The sequence below is a fragment of the Gracilinanus agilis genome, chromosome 3, assembly GCF_016433145.1.
Source record: "Gracilinanus agilis isolate LMUSP501 chromosome 3, AgileGrace, whole genome shotgun sequence".
In the NCBI taxonomy this organism is placed as follows: Eukaryota; Metazoa; Chordata; class Mammalia; order Didelphimorphia; family Didelphidae; genus Gracilinanus; species Gracilinanus agilis.
Genome location: NC_058132.1, coordinates 518,659,772 through 518,680,572, shown reverse-complemented (window position 1 = coordinate 518,680,572; position 20,801 = coordinate 518,659,772). Strand labels below are relative to the sequence as shown.

General features: G+C 34.2%; 1 non-coding gene across 1 annotated transcript; it reads left to right on the top strand.

Annotated features, from left to right (window-relative positions):
- Nucleotides 1-19,399: 19,399 nt before the first annotated feature.
- On the top strand, nt 19,400-19,538 carry LOC123243536. Its single transcript, XR_006506036.1, has one exon. It is a non-coding gene; the product is annotated as a U4 spliceosomal RNA (small nuclear RNA).
- The last annotated feature ends 1,263 nt before the right edge of the window (nt 19,539-20,801 follow it).

Here is a 20,801-nt window from a genome sequence, read left to right as displayed (position 1 = left end):
GGGTAATGAGGACTTGTATGTACTATTTTTCATTGTTATTGAATTAATATGATTATTATAATTAACTGGACATATACATTATTTTATTTAGATATGCATTTTTATTGAACAATGCAAATTTTAATAATAAAATAGGGGTTTATATTAGTAAGTAAATATAATAACTTTCACCAGAAATCAGATTTCCCTATAGTTAGATGTTTAACATACATAAAAGAAAGAAAAAATTGGCAAGTGGAAATTTTCTGATTTCACTTGGTGGAAAAATGTTCACATACAGGTATTCATTATTCCCAATAATCAGGACCTAACTGTAGAACTGTAGAGTCATTGCTTTGTACATATGTAATTCACCTTAATGTATGATATAGTTATTTAATTTTATTTAATTTTTTGTATCCTTAGCTCCAAAGCCTATTGTTATTATACTCTCTTCTCATTAGAAGAGATCAATTCTAGGCCTGTTTGAGGGGTAGGATGGAGATGACAATGAAAAACAAGAGAGATTGTCTCACTTTAGTTTCTTTATGGATTTGTTTTCTGGATTTCAGGTCTCAGAGAAACCTCACAATTTACTATTCACCAAACTGGTTCATTGATCCTATAAAGGAATACAATTAGCCATAAAGTGACTTGCAGGAGGTTGGAGGTATGTGCTGTGTGACAAAACACATTATTCTAGTGTGGATGATGGAATTCTTAACTGTACTGCTAATACTATGAACACTTGGTCATGGCTAGGTTAAAGTACTCAGTTTATGAATGGGTAGGGAGATTGTAACTTACACAGTTGAAAAAAGGGGCAGAGTTGGGGAATACAGAGAATTAAAAGTAACACTGAAGGCATCTCCACAATTGCCTGTCATGGAATGTCTTTATTGTATATGTCCTAGGAACATGCCATGGCTCTATAGGAGGCCAAAGTCCCCACTTTAAAGAAATCATGCCCGAATTAAAAATGTTATATTTGAAGTCAGAATAGTCAGAGGACCTCAGTTCAAAAATTAGCTTAGCCCATGTGACTGTAGATTAGTTTTTTAACCTATTTATATCAGTTCTTCTAATGAAAATTAATAGGTTGGACTAGATGCCATCTCTGATTATTTTTTGATTCAGAGTTTTGTTCTTTTTAGTCTGGGGGCATTCTTTAATAAACCAAGGTGTTAATAATCTTCCTTAATTTCATGCCATGTGAAAATTTCATAAGTAAATAACCACTATATTTATCCAATTCATTAATTAGAATATTAAACCAAATAGTTACAAACATCATATCCTTAAATTTAATGGCATAATGTCCATATTTTCATTCTTTTTTATCAGTGCACAGATGGCCCCAATACTAAAATATCAAAAACAGAAAGCAACAATTTACTTGATTCTTCTATCCCCTTAAGCTACCTCTCTATATCTATCTTCTCTTTTATTGATACTTTATTTGACTAACAAAATATTATATAGATTTTTATTTTGACATATAGACATAGAGGTCAGATGCATATATACATATGTATATGTGTGATATACATATATGCATGTCTATGTATATATATGTATATGTGTGTATACACACATATACATATATATGTATTTATTTATACATTGTTTTCAATGTATATACAATGTACATGTATTTATTTATACATTGTTTTCATGTCACATTAATAATCTATTACCCCATCAAAAGGAAACTACTTTCTTTCCAGTTATGAACTTTCTCTTTACTTTCTTATTCCTGTGGTCTTTATTTAATACTCATTCTTCTCGTTTGCTGTTGACATGGGAATCTCCCTAATATTCCATGATCTTACACTCTCCTTGTTCTTCTCTTGACTATCTTATCATTCAGTGTCAGCATCCATTAATTTATTATCATCCATTACCTGACTCTATATATGTGTCTACACCATGGCTTTCTTTGGGAAATTGTGATCACTTTCTATAATTTTACTCTAATTGTTATCAACTCTAATGAGTCCTTGATGTATCTCCCTGAAGATAATTACAAAATTTTCATATCATTTCCTCTCTTGTGATGAAATAGACACCAATTGCCTTTTATATATTTCCTCCTATAATTCCCATAAACACTGCAAAATCAATATATCTAAAACAAAAATAATTTTCTTCCTACAAAACCCATTTTTTTCTCCAACTGCTCTGTTAAGACACCAATATCTATCAATTCACTTAGGTTCACAAACTTTCAGTCATTCCTGTCTTATCACCATATCTTCATCCTTCAAAATACAGTAGTAATAAAGTCCTGTTGATTTAACATCCAACAAATATCATATATATTTTTGCACTAACATCAACAAGTATGCCCTCATTGCCAATTACCTGGACTATTGCTATAAAAGTCTAATTTGTCTCTAAAGCTTTAGTTTCTCACTTCTGCAAAAATTTATAAAGATTCCATTCTGATTATTAGTTCTCTCCCATTTCAGTACTCAAGAAGACCCTCTATCTAAATTGTCTAATTTAAAATACTCACTCCTCTATCTGGCATTTGAAATTTCACAATCTGGCTTCAACCTCTCTTTTCAAGGTAATTATATCTTTCTCAGTGACACATTCTACACTCCAATCAGACTGACTGAATTGTAATTCTCTGAAAATAACATACATCTTCTTTCTCTATGTTTTCCTTTTAATCCTCCTCATTGGGATTCTTGTCATTCCATTCACCTTATTGAATTCCTAGAATTATTTTAAAGCACAGCTCAATATCCTCTTTTGTATCAGAGGCTTTTGCTTATGCCCCTGGCTATTGGACTCTCAAATGACTTTGTATTCTTTCTCTATTTCTGTCTCTCTGTCTATCTTTCTCTGTCTCTGTCTCTCTTTCTTATACACATACACACACACACATATGCACAAACAAATACACACATTTGGCATCTAACCTCCAATAACTGATATAGTCCCCAAAAGAAAATATGTATTCATGTTAAGGAGTCAATGCTTCAATTAAAACTCCTAAAACATTTAGACCTATGCTTAAAACATGTCAAGAGGAAGCATATTTAAATAGAAACCTGAGAGTGGTGAAATATTTCTAGGAAAAGGTATCTTTATTTTATTTGTGGTTATTTTAAAGCTTAGTTTAAGGGGCTACTAGACAGCTCAGTGGATAGAGAGCCACACCTGGAAACAGGAGATTATGGGTTTAAGTATGGCCTCAGACACATTCTTATGTGATGCTGGGCAAGTCATTTAACCTCAGTTAGATAGTCCTTACCTTTCTTCTGCCTTGGAACTAATAATTAGGATTGATTGTAAGAGAGCAAGTAAAGTTTTCTTTTTTTCTTAAAGTTAATTAGGAGGAAAAAAATACAGCTTATCAAGCAGAAGGTATAGTATGAATAGAATTTATATTTAGGCACTTCCTGAGCAATCACACCAATATAATTTATTAAAGGAAGCAACTCAGATTCCTAAACTGGGTATAATCTAGAAAAAGGGAGAACATTTCAATTTTAATATGTGAAGTATATCAGATCAGGTTGATACTTCATAGCAAATTAAGTTGATTACAGTGGAGAGAAATATCTTTTTGTTCTTCAGCTGAGTGATGATCAGGTTCCAAAAAGGAAATGGGAATTGAGCACTGGGTTTAATGTCCACTAAAATCAACAAAGTGCAAAACAATTTCAAATTCAGCAATTTTTAACAATGTAAAATGTGTGAGCAAATCATGTCATTTAGCACTGAGAAATCAAAACTCAAAGAAACAAAATCAAAATGACAAGTGAAGGTAATAATGAGTTGGATCTAAATGGAGACATATTTATATAATAGTAAGTAGTAATTTTTTAAAAATCGATTACTACTCTGTGTTCGCCTAATTTACTTATAGTTTCCTTCTTTATATTCAAGTCATTTACCCATTCTGAATTTACCTAGGTGTAGGGTGTGAGATGTTGATCTAAACCTAATATCTCCCATATTGTTTTTTAATTTTCTAAGCAGATTTTGTCAATTAGTGGATTTTTGTCCCAAAAGTTGGGCTCTTTGGGTTTATCATAGACTGTCTTGCTTACATCACTTACCCCAAGTCTATTCCACTGATCCACCCTTCTGTCTCTTAGCCAGTACCATATTGTTTTGATGACCACTGCTTTATAGTATAGTTTAATATCTTGTATTGCTAGGCCATCTTTCATTCATTTTTTTTCATTATTTCCCTTGATATTCTTGATCTTTTGTTCTTCCAAATGAACTTTGTTACAGTTTTTTCTAATTCTGTAAAAAAATTTCTTGGTAGTTTGATAGGTATGGCACTAAATAAGTAAATAAATTTGGGTAGAATGGTCATTTTTATTATGTTAGCTCATCCTACCCATAAGCAGTCAATGTTTATCCAATATAGTTTTAATTGTTTGGAAAGTGTTTTGTAGTTGTGTTCATATAATTCCTGTGTTGATTTTGGTAGATAGATTCCTAAGAATTTTATATTGTCTAGGGTGATTTTAAATGGAATTTCTCTTTCTACCTCTTGCTGCTGTGATGTGTTGGAAATATATAAAAATACTGATGATTTATGTGCATTTATTTTGTATACTGCAACTCTGCTAAAGTTGTTGATTATTTCTACTAGCTTTTTAGTTGATTCTCTAGGATTTTTTAAGTAGACCATCATATCATTTGCAAAGAGTGATAGCTTAGTCTCCTCGTTGCCTGTTTTAATACCTTCAATTTCTTTCTCTTCTCTAATTGCTACTGCTACTGTTTCTAGTACAATGTTAAATAATAGAGGTGATAATAGGCATCCTTATTTCATACCTGATCTTATTTGGAAGGCTTCTAATTTATCCCCATTGCATATTATGCTTGTTAATGGTTTTAGACATAAACTTTTTTATTATTTTTAGGGAAGGTCCTTCTATTCCTATACTTTCTAATAGTATACTTGTCAGATCTCTGGGAAAGGAAAGATTTTAAAACCAAGCAAGAGTTAGAAAAAAATTACAAAACATAAAATAAATCATTTTTATTACATTAACTTAAAAAGTTTTTGTACAAAAATGGTAAACAAAATCAGAAGGGAAACAACAAACTTGGAAAAAATCTTTAAAATCAAAAACTCTGACAAAGGTCTAATTACTCAAATATACAGGGAGCTAAATCAATTGTACAAAAAATCAAGCCATTCTCCAATTGATAAATGGGCAAGGGGCATGAATAGGCAATTTTCAGATAAAGAAATCAAGACTCTCAATAAGCATATGAGAAAGTGTTCTAAATCTCTAACAATTAGAGAAATGCAAAGCAAAACAATTCTGAGGTATCATCTCACACCAAGCAGATTGGCTAAAATGACAGCAGTAGAAAGTAATGAATGTTGGATGGATGTGGCAAAATTGGGGGTGAGATTCAGATTGCAGAGTGGAATTCTAACTGCAGAGATAGGGGGTCAGGCCACAGATCAGAATTTCATAGCCCCCCCTGAAAACTCTGAGAGGGGGCATTTAAAGGCAGTTGTGTCTGGGGTTTGAAGTAAGCAAGTCACTCTGTTTTCTGGGTCCTAAGTCCTGGTTGCTTTGAGGGGCTAGAAGCTTGTATCTGAACAAAGCCATTTTAGTTCCTAGCTGCCAACCTGCTTTACCTTGATTAGACCTTCAATCAATATCACAGTTATCTATATTTAATTATTTAGAATAAGAGAAGATTGTTTATAGGTTTAGAAAGCTAATTAGCAAATCAAGTTACCTTTCTCCTTTGGGGGAGGGGCTGCTTGGACATAACAGTTTAGGGCTTCCTAGACCTTATCTGTCCTAATTTGATCTCCTTTCCTTCCCTTCCCCACATATCATTAAAACTTTAATCATTTGGGAGCAGTGCCTGGTTACATTTAGGGTGATACACACAACTTCCTCAAGCTGAGTTCCTCCTGCCTTGTAGTCCAAAGTAAGACCCTTCCTCTGTGCCTTAAAGCTTCAAAGACATCAAGCTTCTCCTATTTTCTACTATTCAATCCTGTGTGGAAATAGTTTAGAGAAGGTTATCATCTTTAGGAGTTCAGCCTTAACTAGTTTCCTGACTAAGCCCAAAAAATAACAGATCAACCTCCATATTGTAACTGAATTTCTAACTGCTTGGTGGGAGGGGGGAAGTAAAGGAGCACTCAGCAAGATCATACCCCACCCTTTCAATCTATCCTGTTAGTGGGTGTGTGTGTGTGTCCTCTCCATAAACCAAAAGATTAGTAAGACTTGATTGCTAAAGATCCCTAGCATTTTACAGCTTCCCAAATATATTCCCAAATATGGGACATTAATGCACTGCTGGTAGAGTTGTGAATTGATTCAACCATTCTGGATGGCAATTTGGAACTATACCCAAAGAGCGCTAAAAGATTGCCTGTCCTTTTACCCAGCCATAACATTGCTGGGTTTTTACCCCAAAAAGATCATAGGGAAAGAGACACGTACAAAAATATTTATAGCCACACTCTTTGTGGTAGAAAAAAAACTGGAAAACGAAGGTATGCTCATTAATTGGGGAATGGCTGAACAAATTGTGGTATATGTTGGTGATGGAATACTACTGTGCTCAAAGGAACAATAAATTAGAGGAGTTTCATGTGAACTGGAATGGCCTCCAGGAATTGATGCAGAGTGAAAGGAGCAGATCCAGAAGAACATTGTACACAGAGACTAATACACTGTGTTAAAATCTAATGTAATGGACTTCTGTACTAGGAGCAAAGCAATGACCCAGGACAATTCTGAGGGATTTATGGAAAAGAAAGCTACTCACATTCAGAGGAAGAGCTACAGGAGTGGAAACACAGAAGAAAAACAAGTGCTTGAACACATAAGTTGATACGGACATGATTTGGGAAGTAAACTTTAAATGACCACCCTATCACAACTATCAATAATATGGAAATAGGTCTTGATTGATGAAACATGAAGAAACCAGTGGAAATCCAAATCACATATGGTGGGGGGAAGGTTTGGGGAGGGAGGGTAAGAACATGAATCATGTAACCATGGAAAATTTTTTTCTAAAAAAAATTAAAAAATAGATTAGAAGTTTGAAAAAGAAAAAAAACATGTGAAGTTCAAATAGAAAAGAACAATAATAGTTGTCAAAGGAAAAAAAACCACCTGTTTCCCTTCTACCTCCACCCCCCTGCTCCCTACATAGTTCAAATACTTACATGTATACAGAAACACATTAAAAAATCTATGTCCCATAATGATTTCAGTTCAGGAACTAACAGCAAATTCCCCTCGTGCAGTATCTACTATGTACTTCTTCCTTGCCCAGTTTCTTTTCAGTAATCAGTTCAGCTACTATTCCCCATCAATATTTTTCCTGATAACACTGCTGCCTAGATTTGTCAATACTCTATCTCTTCCTCTATCCACTGAGTCACTTAGCTCCTCCAGTTGTTCATTATTTTCATCTGAGTTCCTAAATTTTTTAAAGTATATACTGTTGTTGTGGGATAAAGATTCTATTGGTTCTACTCATTTCACCTTGTATTAGTTCACTTACATTTTCCCAATTTCTTCAGAAGTACTTTCATTATTCCTTAGAACAAAATAATATTCCATTATATACATATATTTAAATGTAGAACTTTTCCTCAATTGTTGGACATTCCCTTAGTTTTTAGTTCTTTGTCACTATAAAAGAGTTGCTAAAATGTATTTATAGGTATAGGCCAACTAGCTTCCATGTCATCTAGGCTGAACATGGTAAGAATCACTTTGAATTCAATCTTATATCTCACACACTCTACATGATCCAATCAGTTGACAATTCTACTGTTAATTTTAACTTGATACTATTTCTAACTTGTTAGTACTCTAAATCATACTTCTTACTACCAATTAGGTTCTCTTCAAATTTATAGCAATCTTTTATAATAGTTTCATAGAAACTATTACAGGATTCTTTTCAAACCATTCTTCAAATAAGACCTGACAAAATAATGTTACCAATAAATATTTGGTCCCTTTACCCTCCTACATAAAAAACTTTCTAATATTATCCCATTGTATATGAACTAAAATATTAACTCTGCAGTCTGACATTCGAAAACTCTCAATTTAGATCCCAATTTCCATGTCTAATTTGTTGTATACTCTTCTTCATGCATTCAAATAAAATAGGATACTAATGTATTCTATCCTTCATTCTTTTGGTATATCTACATTTCCTGCCATTACTACCAATCTTGCTGTAAGTCATTCACATCTTCCTCTTCAAATTCTTCTATTTCTTTAATATGTTATGTTATACCCTCCATAAACTTTCTTTGATCCTGCCATTTTCAAAATAATCCTTTACTTTGTTAAAATTCAAATTAATCTTAGAGGCTTTATATTAAATTACAAATATTTATTAGTAAAAAAGAGAGTAAGAGAAAGAAAAATATCAGGTCATCCTTAACTACCATAATTTCCAGGATGTGTTGTGCTTCTTTAGTTTCTGTATTCCCACCTCGCTCTGACCCATTTCATAGACCATGGCAAGGGGGCCTAAATGATATGGCCAAATAAATTAAAGCCAGAAAGGCCAGTCAAAGAGAGAGAGCTTGCATTTAGGAAGGATCTGTTCTAAAAGATAGACTCTGCTCCTGATTGGCCTATCTCTTTCTTAATTGGTCAATGACATTACTTCTCCTTCGCTTTCAGCCTGGGTAATCTGGGTCACAGGTTCTGACCTTCAGACATGTAACCACTCCACAGAGGGGATCTGCCAGCCCATTCAGGAAAACAGGGATTCAGTTGATCATATAGTTTCCCCCCTCATATTACTTGACTTTATTTCTTAATGTATATGTACCAGGCATTGGGTTTTATTTTTATGTTAATTTCACACATCTCAAATTTGTCTAAGGTATAATGTATGAAATTCTTCATAGTAAAATCTCATCTTATTTTTTAGTATCCTTAGTAGTGCAAAAGTTGTATCTCTCCCAGTAGTTAAGTTTTTTGAGGATGAGAATCATCTTTTTTTTCTCATTCATTTCCTACTTCATCCCATCTTTGAGTTAGATCTCACAATCTCATGATGATTCTGCCCTCAGAAGCCTGCTCTCCTCATTAGTATTTCCCTAGATGAGACTGCCTTTTTATACCAAACTCTAATCATGCTTGATTCATTATGATCTTATTCATTCTCCATAATGCTCACTTGCCTCAGGTGCCTTATCTTCATGTGGATAGCAACCCTCATTCCCCAATTCCAAACTCCCCACTATATTTTGTCTTCCATGATTAGATAAGCTCCTTGAGAAGAGTTTCCATCTTATTTTCTTGTATTTGTATGCCCAGGATGTTTGTCATATGATAAGTACCATATTTATAGATATATAATCTATACATCACTCTTTACCTCTCTCTCTCTGTCTCACCCTCTATATTTAACTAAACTATGTACATGTATCATTCTCTCTCTCTCTCTCTCTCTCTCTCTCTCTCTCTCTCTCTCCATACATACATATATATATACATATATGTATATATATATATATACATGCATGGCTATATTCTTATAATTATACCTATATTTGTCTCTTTTTGTATAAGTTTTTGTCTCTTGAACACTACCTGTACTTGACATTTCTATTCATCTTGAACTTTTTATCATCTGTTGACCTACCTATGGATTCACTTGTATGTATCTATCTTCCTGTCTTTAAGTATTTAAATCCTTCTTATCTAGAACACACTACAAACATGCTCTATGCATTGTGCTTACTTTTCATTAGCCAATATGCTACTGCAGTACCACACGTCAAATATTCTGCCTTGCCCCGGATTCCATGTCCAGAAATGTAAGCAAATTAATGCTTCTCTTTCTAAGAAGAGTGCTAAAACATATTCATCTATTGCTCTACTTACTATCTCTGTAACATTCCAAACAAAAAGATGCTCCACTCTGGAAATTATTTCCTTATATATACTGTCTCCCCTTTCTAGAATGTAATATCCTTTATTACCTTTGCTTTGTATTTGTAGCCAAGTATATAGCACAATATATATTACATGGTAAGCACTATTGATGTCTTTGCATTCTTTCATCCATCTGAAATCAATCCTCAGTTTTCAAATGTTTTATTTTCCCCAAACGATATTTAGTAGATTGTAGTACATTGGTATATAAAAAGAGAAAAAGTATATAGGTATATCTGCTTGTATAGATATCTGCAGTTGTATGTAGATAGACATAAATATATATAGATAGATATGTACATATATGTTCATATCTACATATATTTATATATATGTGAATGAGAATATGTGTGTTTGTTCTACTTACAACTTTTTGGATCATATTTATTTCGTTAATCTAAACTATGCAATGTTTATCAATAATGGCCTCAATTATTTAAAAACTTGATAAAGGAGCTATTTATTTAAACTATAGTTTAAGTAAATTTACATTCTTTATACTTTATTAAAATATTTAGCTAACCTCAAAACATATTAAGTATTAGTATTAGAGTCCTTTATATTGGTAGATAGATGCCAACTATAAATCTTAATATAATATATTAAGCAAAGCCCTTATTTTGAAGAGAAAAAAATAAGAAACTGTGGTAATTAGATACCAACTTGAGGAATCTGGAAAGATCTTCTAGTAATTAATTTAAAATCAATTAACAAGAGCCCTAAGGAGAAAAACATGTTGAGCAGCAACCAAACTCATAGTCATCTAAAATAAATAATTCTATAAAAGACCCAATTTCCTCTTTGACAAGATAATTGTCATAATCCATTATGTCATTAAAAAAAACAAAGTATAACTACATAAAGTGATAGTATTTTTGATGACTGAAATCTCCAGTAGGTATCTTAGAACCAAAAGAAGCATTTGAGAATATCTAAGTGCCACAGTGGATAGAGTGCTGGGACTAAAAAGTCAGGAAGACTCATGTTCCTACATTCAAATCTGGGTTCAGACACTTACTAGCAGTTTGACCCTGGGCGAGGAAATAAAAATTGCTTCAGCCACTCATTTGTGAAATGAGTTGGAAAAGGAAATGGCAAATCAGTTCACCATCTTTGCCAAGAAAACGCCAAATGAGGTCACACACAAATGTAAGGACATAATAAGTCCAACATGGATAAGAATAAGAATAGTCTCCATGAGCTACCTCTCAAGTTGTCAATCAGTTTTTATTTTAATATATCCAGGGAAGTAGAATCCAGGATATCCTGAAGTCATCCATCCTACTTTTGCAGAGTTCTATTTGTTGGAAGGCAAATTTTTATATAAATATATAACATTTATGTAACACTTCCTATGTGCCAGGCATTGTAGTAAGCACTTAAAATTACTATCTCATTTGATCTTCACAACAACCCAGAGAGGTAAACAATATTATATTCTCTATTTTACAAATGTGGAAATTGAAACAAAGTTAAATGATTTGCCCAGTGTCACATAATTAGCAATGTCTGATGCTAGATTTGTATCCTACTCTTCCTTACTTTAGAAACCAGGATTTATCAAGTAGCATCCAGCTATTCTGATAGTCATGTTACATTTACCATGTCATCCAATGAACATTACTAATTCTACAATTTAGAAGTATAGATTTTTTACATGGTGGTATAAGCTTTGAAAGAGAGAGAGAGAAAGAGAGACAGAGAGAGTCAGAGAGAGAGACAAAGAGAGAGAGACAGAGATACAGACAGACAGAAAGAGAGGGACAGAAAGAGAGAGAGAGAGAGAGAGAGAGAGAGAGAGAGAGAGAGAGAGAGAGAGATGCATTTTGATAATATTGGCTTTCTTTTATAAACTTTTGCGTTTTAATTTCAGGAAGGAGGATATCTGGAAGTTCCCTTGGATTTCTTCATCATTTAATGAAGCCATGCAGGTAATTTTTCTCACCATTTCCAACCCACTTTTTTCCTGTGCTTCATCATCTCCAAAAACTCACCATTCTGTTAAATGGAATCAAATTGGAACTCAATCCTTCTCAGATCATTTCCTAACCCAATTGGATGATTTCATCATGTCCCCATTCTAATTTCTTCTCAATCACCCAGTCTCTGTTTTTTCAGTTCTTTTTTGTCTTTTTTTATGAATTTAAGTATACTCTCCTCCTTGAGGCCAGAGACAGCTTTTTGCCTTTTTTTTGTATCTCCAATATATTTAGTATTGCATTGTACATAAAAGGAGGTTAATAAATATTTATTGACTTTGATTCACTTGTTTCAAATATTATTCTGAGAAGGGTATAACAGACTTCCAATAGGGTCCATCACACACATACATGTTTGAGGACATGCAGGAATACCCACACACAAGTTGCAAAAAAACCTGTTGAACCACATACAATGTTTAATTTTAAACCTTTGTGATAGCCTGTCAAAGCTACATCCTATTCCAAATTTTTGTTCTTGATCTCTATGCAAAGTTCCTTTATCCTGCTTGCCTTCCTCTTGATGTTTTCCAGTTCAACAATGACTTACCTATAATATGATTCCCAGAAGTAGAAGAAAAGGTAATATTCCATCTATACTCAGAACAGGCCAGAATATTATCAAATTTTCACTTGATTGCAATCTTTGCTTAAGATTACATTTTTGTGGTTTTATACAAGCTAATATTCTGAAAAGTTATATATATATATATATATATATATATATATATATATATATAAAACCAGGTTATTTTCTGTCAGAAAAATCCAAAGCAATAGTATATTATGACTATCATAAAGAATATTGGTGATTAGGGAGAGAGAGTGGGTTTGGTTTTCCAATTTTCCTTTCTTTTCCAAGACATTAATCTTCAAAATGCTTTGCATCTAGACAATTGAAGACTATTGGTTGGTTCAATCTCAAGAAAACCAACACACATGAACATACAAATATACTCCTCAAATACAACAATTTAATAAGTCATAGGATTAGAAAATACATAATCCTGGTTCTGGGTTAAGATGGCGGCAGAATAAAAAGCAGCTGCTTAACCTCTCCTAACTGGAACATATAGGATTCCTCAAGGGTACATAAAAACAAATCCAGACGAACAAAGGGACCCCACAACAGGGTGTAGTATTGAAGGTACATGGGATTGAGACATTTCCATGCTATAAGTGGGTGAAACAGCTCTACTAAAATGCGAACTGAGCAACGCCCTCCCCCCACACATACCACCTACAGGACCAAAGCCAGTGCACAAGAGTTAGAGCAAGTTTGGGGCACTCATTACATCCTTGGCAGCTACCTGGGACCACCAGGGCCTGTTCCTGAGAGCAGCAAAAATTAAGACTCCAAGAGGCTAAAGAAAGTGCAGACTTTGAACACAGACCCTGAGCACAGGCTCAATCATAGCTGCAGATGTGGATTCTGAGCACAGGCTCGGACTGTGGGTGGGGACCCAGTGCAGAGGGGTACATGACTGTGGAAGCAGTGCCCTGAGACAGTTAAAGGAGCCTTGGGCAGAGGAACAAGCAAGGGGACCACCAGGAGACTTGACCCTGAGAACAAATAGACCTGAGACCTCAGGTGCCAAAAGGGGGCAGACAGACCCTGGGCCTGAGGATAAAGCTGAGAGGGCCCTGGGCTAACAATGGCAAGCCAAAGACAGGAACCCCAGAAAAGTAAGGTCAAGAAGAAATCTTTAACACTCTACATCTTTTACACAGAAAAATCCAGACAACAGAGCAAACAGCAGAGGAGAAAAAACAAGTAACCATATCCAAACCTTCCCAAAAAATGAAAACTGGTCACGAGGTCTTGAAAAGTTCAAATCAGAGATTATGAGAAAGATGGTAGAGAAGTGCCAAGAAAATAACAGTTCAAAAGGCAGAATTTCACAATTAGAAAGTGAGGCTCAGAATTCAAATGAATTGATAAACAAATTAATGACCATAAATGAACAGCTGGAAGCCTTGAAGAACCAAATAGACCAGATTCAAAATGAAAACCGAAAGATTATAGGCAAAAACCCATCTCTAAAGGCTAAAATTGGGCAATTAGAAAAAGATGCTCCCAAATGAAAAGAATTGATGAGCAAATTGGAGACCAAAATCAAACAGCTTGAAAACAGGATAGACCAAATCAAAAAGGAAAATCAAAAGAATATAGCAGAAAACCAGTCTCTAAAGACAAGAACTGGGCAAGTAGAAGCCAATGATCTCTCAAGACAACAAGAACAAATAAATCAAAGTCAAAAGACTGATAAAATAGAAGGAAACATGAAATATCTCACTGAGAAACTGAGAGATCAAGAAAACTGGTCTAGAAGAAATAATTTGAGAATCATTGGTCTTCATGAAAAAGCAGAAATTAGTAGAAATTTGGACTGCATACTAAAGGAAATTATTTAGCAAAATTGCCCTGAAGTTCTACAATAAGAGGGCAATATAGACATTGAAAGGATCCATAGATTGTCCTCTATACTAAGCCCTGAAAAGACAACCCCCAGTAATATAATAGCCAAATTCAAGAGCTTCCAAGTAAAAGAAAAAAAAAGATTACAAGAAGCTAGGAAGAGACAATTCAGATATCAAGGAGCATCAATGAGAATCACACAGGATCTGGTAGCCTTCACGCTAAAAGACTGCAAGGCTTGGAATATGATATTCAGAAAGGCAAGAGAGGTGGTTCTACAACCAAGGATCACCTACCCATCAAAACTCACTATATACTTCCAGGAGAAAGTATGGGCATTCAACAAGATAGAAGATTTCCAAGTATTTGCACAGAAGAGACCAGGACTAAATGGAAACTTCGATATCCAACCACAAAAACCAAGAGAAACATGAAAAGATAAATAAGAAACAGAGGGGAAAGAAAGAAAACTCTTATTTTTAAATTTGCCTCTTTAAAGACTTGAATAAGAGCTAATTATTTGTATTCCTATATGGAGAAATGTTATGTGTAATTCTCTGTAGTGAACTCTATTCACTATTATAGTATCCACTATTACAGTATTTAGAAAAATTATTCACAGGGAGAGGTTGGAGAACTAAATGGTCTAAGATGATAAGGGGGTAGGTGGGAAACAGGGTGGTGAATAGTAGAGGACACCAAGAAACACTTGAATGAATAAGAAAAGTAGGATATTCTATTACACACAAAGAGGGAAGGGGAGAGAATGAATACTATTATAAGAAGGATAGGAAGAGAATATTAAGAGGTAATATTTAAACCTTACTCTCAGTGGAATTAACTCTGAGAGGGAAGAGTAGCTATATCCATTGAGATATAGAACTCTATCTAACCCAACTGAGAAAGTCATAAGGGATAAACCAAGGGGAGCAGAGGAGTGGGGAGGTCAAAAAAGGGAGGGGAGGAGAAGGGAGAGGGAATTCATTAGACCTTAAAAATAAAAAGAGGGGAATAACAAGGGGGGGGTAGAAAGGGTAGTAAATAAAGGGAGGGGACAAGGGTTACTAGTTTAAAACAAATCACTGGTTTAAAAGGAAATAGCCTAAGAAGAAGGGGTAGAACTAAGAAAGGATATCAAATTGTTGGAGAATACACAACTCTGAATGTGAATGGGATGATTGATTATACTAAATTAAATAGCTTTTGTATAAACAAAACAATGCAACCAAAATCAGAAGGGAAACAACAAATTGGGGGAAAAAATCCTTATAACAAAAAACTCTGACAGGAGTCTAATTACTCAAATATGCAAGGAGTTAAATCAATTGTATAAAACATCAAGCCATTCCCCAATTGATAAATGGGCTAGGGACATAAATAGGCAATTTTTAGATAAAGAAATCAAAACTATCAATAAGCACATGAGAAAGTACTCTAAATGTCTAATAATTAGAGAAATGCAAATCAAAACAATGGTGAGGTATCACTTCACACCTAGCAGATTGGCTAAAATGATAGTAGGGGAGAACAATGAATGTTGGAGGGGATATGGCAAAATTGGGACATTAATGCATTGCTGTTGGAGTTTTGAACTGATCCAACCATTTTGGATTGCAATTTGGAACTACACTCAAAGGGCTATAAAAGTTTGCCTGCCCTTTGATCCAGCCATACCATTGTTGGGTCTGTACCCCAAAGAAATCATAGATATCCAGATGTACAAAAATATTTATAATTGCAATTTTTTGGTGGCAAAAAAGTGGAAAATGAGGGTATGCCCTTCTATTGGGGAATGGCTGAACTAGCTGTGGTATATGCTGGTGATGGAATACTATTGTGCTCAAAGGAATAATAAACTTGAAGAATTCCATGTGAACTGGAAAGACCTACAGGAATTGATGCAGAGTGAAAGGAGCAGAGCCAAAACAACATTGTACACAGAGACCAATACACTGTGGTAAAATAGAATGTAATGGACTTCTGTACTAGCAGCAATGCAATTACCCAGGACAATTCTTAGGGGCTTATGGAAAATAACCCTACCCACATTCAGAGGAAGAACTACAAGAGAGGAAACACAGAAGAAAAGCAACTGCTTGAATACATGGGTTGAGGTGGGCATGATTGGGGATGTAGACGCGAAACTGCCATACCAATGCAACTATCAACAGTTTGGAAATAAGTCTTGATTGATGACACATGTTGGATCCAGGGGAAATGCACATTGGCTATGGAGGGTGGCTGGGGAGGAGGCCGGGGGGTGAAGGGGAAAGTAAGAACATGAATCATGTAACCATGACAACTTTTCTAAAAATTAAAAATTATTAAAAAAAAAAGAAAACACGTAATGCTTGAGGAAAGTTTTACCTCAGTACAAATATGATAACTTTTTGAAGATAATATTACTAATACTGTTGTGAAATCATCTATATACCAGAGTATAACAGTGGACTTTTTCATTTAATCTGTGTAGCAAATGGTGATTCTAGAAATGCCAAATAATCAGATGGGAGGGATAGAGATGTGGAGACTAAGCCAAAGTGCAAAGGCACATGTTGAAAAAGACAAATAGAAAAAAGAGATGAGAGAGAGATAGAGATAGAGAGAGGCAGAGACAGAGATATAATGGTCAGGGAGGAGGGCAACAGATCATTAACACGCCAGAATGTTTTCAGTACCTTGTTTTCTCATTGCCCCATTAAGTGAGAAAGGTATAGAACTAGCTAAAATATAGAACCAAAAAAGTAGAGAAAGAGAGACTTTTATCCAGCTATCATTTTGTGAAAGGGAATTTTTTTTATCTTAACTTAAACAAGTACTTGGAGTTCTCCACCCTTTTAACTTAGTCAGGAACTTGAGAATCCTTTTGATAAAAGTTCACACCCTTAGAGGATGGGAGGTAGATCCCACAGGCACTGCCCCTGGGGCAGAGCCAGTCAAATTAAGAAATTTTTATTTTTTTCCTGAGATGTGATAGACCAGCCCACTATGAAAGGAACAAGAAACCAGAAAGACAGGAAATGATATGGAGAAAACTGCTTTAAAGAAATCTAGCTGAGGGCATCCTGATGAATTCTGCTGCCTTGATGGATTTTCCTGAGGGAGGACTTCTGCATTGGTGTCTCTACATTTGTATTCTACTGTTAGTGGAACTTATTGAAAGAGAGATTCTTCTGTGTGGTGATTCTGCATTGGAGGCTTGAGAAGTTTGACTTTGGTGACTCACTTGGGTTGAGGAGACCCTGGCCAGAGACAGACCTTTCAGCTCTTCTCCTGTCTTTGATGGAATGTTCTATTCGGTGAGGCACTTGGATCTGGATTTAGTTAATTTAGCTAAGAAATATCTTCTACCTCCTTTCTCCATTTCATCCTTTACTCTCTCTACCTTGCTGTAGTAAAATTACTAACAGCTTACTGACATAGTTTAACTTTAATTTTTATAACAATTCTTTTTTAACCATTATTATTTTCATCAGACCAAAATTTTAACTATTACATTGGGTCACCCAATTTTAATTATTACAATATAAACCAAATGTACTCTCAAATACCTTGACCTTTTCTAAAAGAAACCAGAGGTGGTATTTAAGCCAAATACTAAACAGGAAGAGATGAAATTTTTGCTAATTTTAGATTATTATATTAGCCTTTTACTTTCTAGTTTCTCTTTAGTTTTCTTTTCTATGTGAGTGAGTCAACAAGTATTCTCTCTCTGCATTCTGAACTTCTTGCTACAACTATTCAAATCATGTAAAACTTGCTATGAATATTAAAAATGAAGAAGAATCTCCCTCTCATCTTGTATGAATAGTGAGCACTTTTTTCTTGTTAGTTAAGAAATAAGTGAGAAGTATAAGTATTGAGAGTTATTAATACAAAAAAAAATCTAGAAAGTAATGAGATGTAAATAGGTAACTTGATTGCCAAGAAGATTTAAAATCAAGAACTTCCCAGAAGTGGGAAAAAAAACAAACTGATCTTAACAGGTAAAATTGAACTGATAAAAGTGAATATAATCTCATCCAGGTTTGATGCTGCCTCTTTAAACAAAGAAATAAAACAAAATATACATTTGTTTTGTTTAAAATAAGACTCAAGTCTTAACTAAGAATAATCTTTTGGAGAAAATATTACAATGTTAGTTTTCTATTTGAGTTGAGATTTTTTCCTTTGCATGGCTTTCCTGTTTTCGGTGTTACCTCTTCTATTCTGAATCAAGCTCCACAAAGGAAAAGAATCAATATCATATAAATTTCATATTTCCTCCATACCATTTATAGTATCATACACATATACATTTAACAAATTGTTGTTTTATTTATATTGAGAGATTTATAGGTACTTTTATTTCATATGAAATAAGTTCTTCTCACTCCACTAATTCTTCAAAACTCTTCTTCAAGAATTACTTATTATTCTTCACCTCAGGGAGCTAAGGTATGTAAATAGGTATTCAAAATCAACTGAAAATAAATGAAATAATTCAGATTTCTGGCAATGTAAGGTATGCATAATATACTTAGATGACAAAAAGTAATGAATGATCATAATCAGGCTACTTAATGATATAGTAGATAGAATTTTAGACATTTTCATTTAGGAAAATGATTACAAATTTTGCAACAGATACTTCTTAAATATGAAACCCTGGGCAAGTCATTTAAATTCCTCAATTCTCAGTGTCATCATTTTTTTCATAATATAAAATATAATAGCAAACACCTACATCCCAAAGTTGTTGTTAGGAGCAAAGGAGAAAACATAGTAAACAGTTAAAAATATAAATACTATATAAAAGTTGCCTATTATTAATAATAATTTAATGATAAATAAGTCATGTTCACTTGACTGAAAATTACTTTGTTTATTGGTTATTAATTTATTAATGAAAACTTATAACATCTGAGTCTAAAAACAAAACAAAACAAAAAAGCAAGAAAAATCTTCCATATACATATCCAGTGCTCTTCTGGCCATTTTACTCTGACCTTTTATATATGAGTTTCCCACATCACTGCATTAAGCATTACTTATTTATAATCATAACTTCTTCTTTCAGTTTTGTCAAAACTTATGATCAAAGCTTTGCGCAGTGGCAGTATCGTAGCCAATGAGGTTTAACCGAGGCGCGATTATTGCTAATTGAAAACTTTTCCCAATACTCTGCCATGACGACTTGAAATATAGTCGGCATTGGCAATTTTTGAGTCTCTACGGAGACTGAAAAAAACAAAAACAAAAAAAAACTTATGATCAATATGAATAAAGAAGAGAAGATCCAGATTCACCTAAACTCAATATTAGAGATTTTTCAAATAATTATTACTCTAAGGATTTTGTTTACATTCATCCACAGAGATCTCTCTGGCAACACTGATGTCTGACTCATAGTTGCTGTACTCTCAGGTTGCTCAATTTATTTCCTTTAAGCATTTTTGTTAGAAGGCCTGAAATGAATAGGAAAGGGAGTGGTTGTACATAGCATCCCTTACACTGAGCTCTCTGAAGTACTTTGTATTTTAAGTTAAAAACAATGATTTATTTACGTCAAAAATGAGTGAAGCCCTCATAGGCATTTTTTTTTCTATTGAAAGTCTCTTAGTAGTTCCCAGTTATGTCAGAATATGTATATATCTGGAGAAACGTGAATTATTAAGAGAGGACTAGTACTGGTGTGAGAGGTTGCTGTTCATCCACATTTGGGATCTATTTTCAACCAATTCATATCTGTGGCTCCAAGAAGCTGAAGCAAATACAATTGCACACCCCAGTAAAACCATTTCTGCAGACAAGTTAAATCAGATTGAGGGTAACTGATAGGCTTCAAACCTATTGATGAGTTAGAATGGACATCTTACCCAAACATGTGAAGAATCCTGGTAAAATGGGCAGATGAGAACAACTCATTCGAATGGCCATGAAAGTGTCTGAAACAGGTACTGTGAAGTTCTTAGAGCTTAGATATGCATCAAAGTCACCAAGGGCATCTACTACACCCTTGTCAATCAACAGTCATCTTGATTTTTGTCCTGCCACTGGATTTCAATAACTTTAGAAGACAGAGTAAGGCTTACTATTTTATACAGTTCTAATTCACTTAAATCCAACTTATGAGCAAGACAAGCTATCATCCTCATAATGTCAATGGTTTTCTTTGAAAACCAAAGACAAGAGTTTCATACTGGGAGTTAAGATTACAGATAAAAATGTTCCTCTCCCCCTGATCCCTTCAAAATACATAAAAAGAAAATAAATCATCTCAAAACAAAGGAAAGTTAGTGGAACATGTCTGGTTGAGGTAAGAAGAAAGGAGTCGAGGAAGGTCAGCATCTGTGAAAACTAGAATAACTTGGAACAGCACAAAATATTGAGACTACCCTAGAGGCAACAAAGCTGAAAATTGGGGAAAAGTGCAGCCTCAGCCATTCTATACAGAAAAATACTTAGAAATAAGATCACTGGGACACTTGTACACTGCTGGTG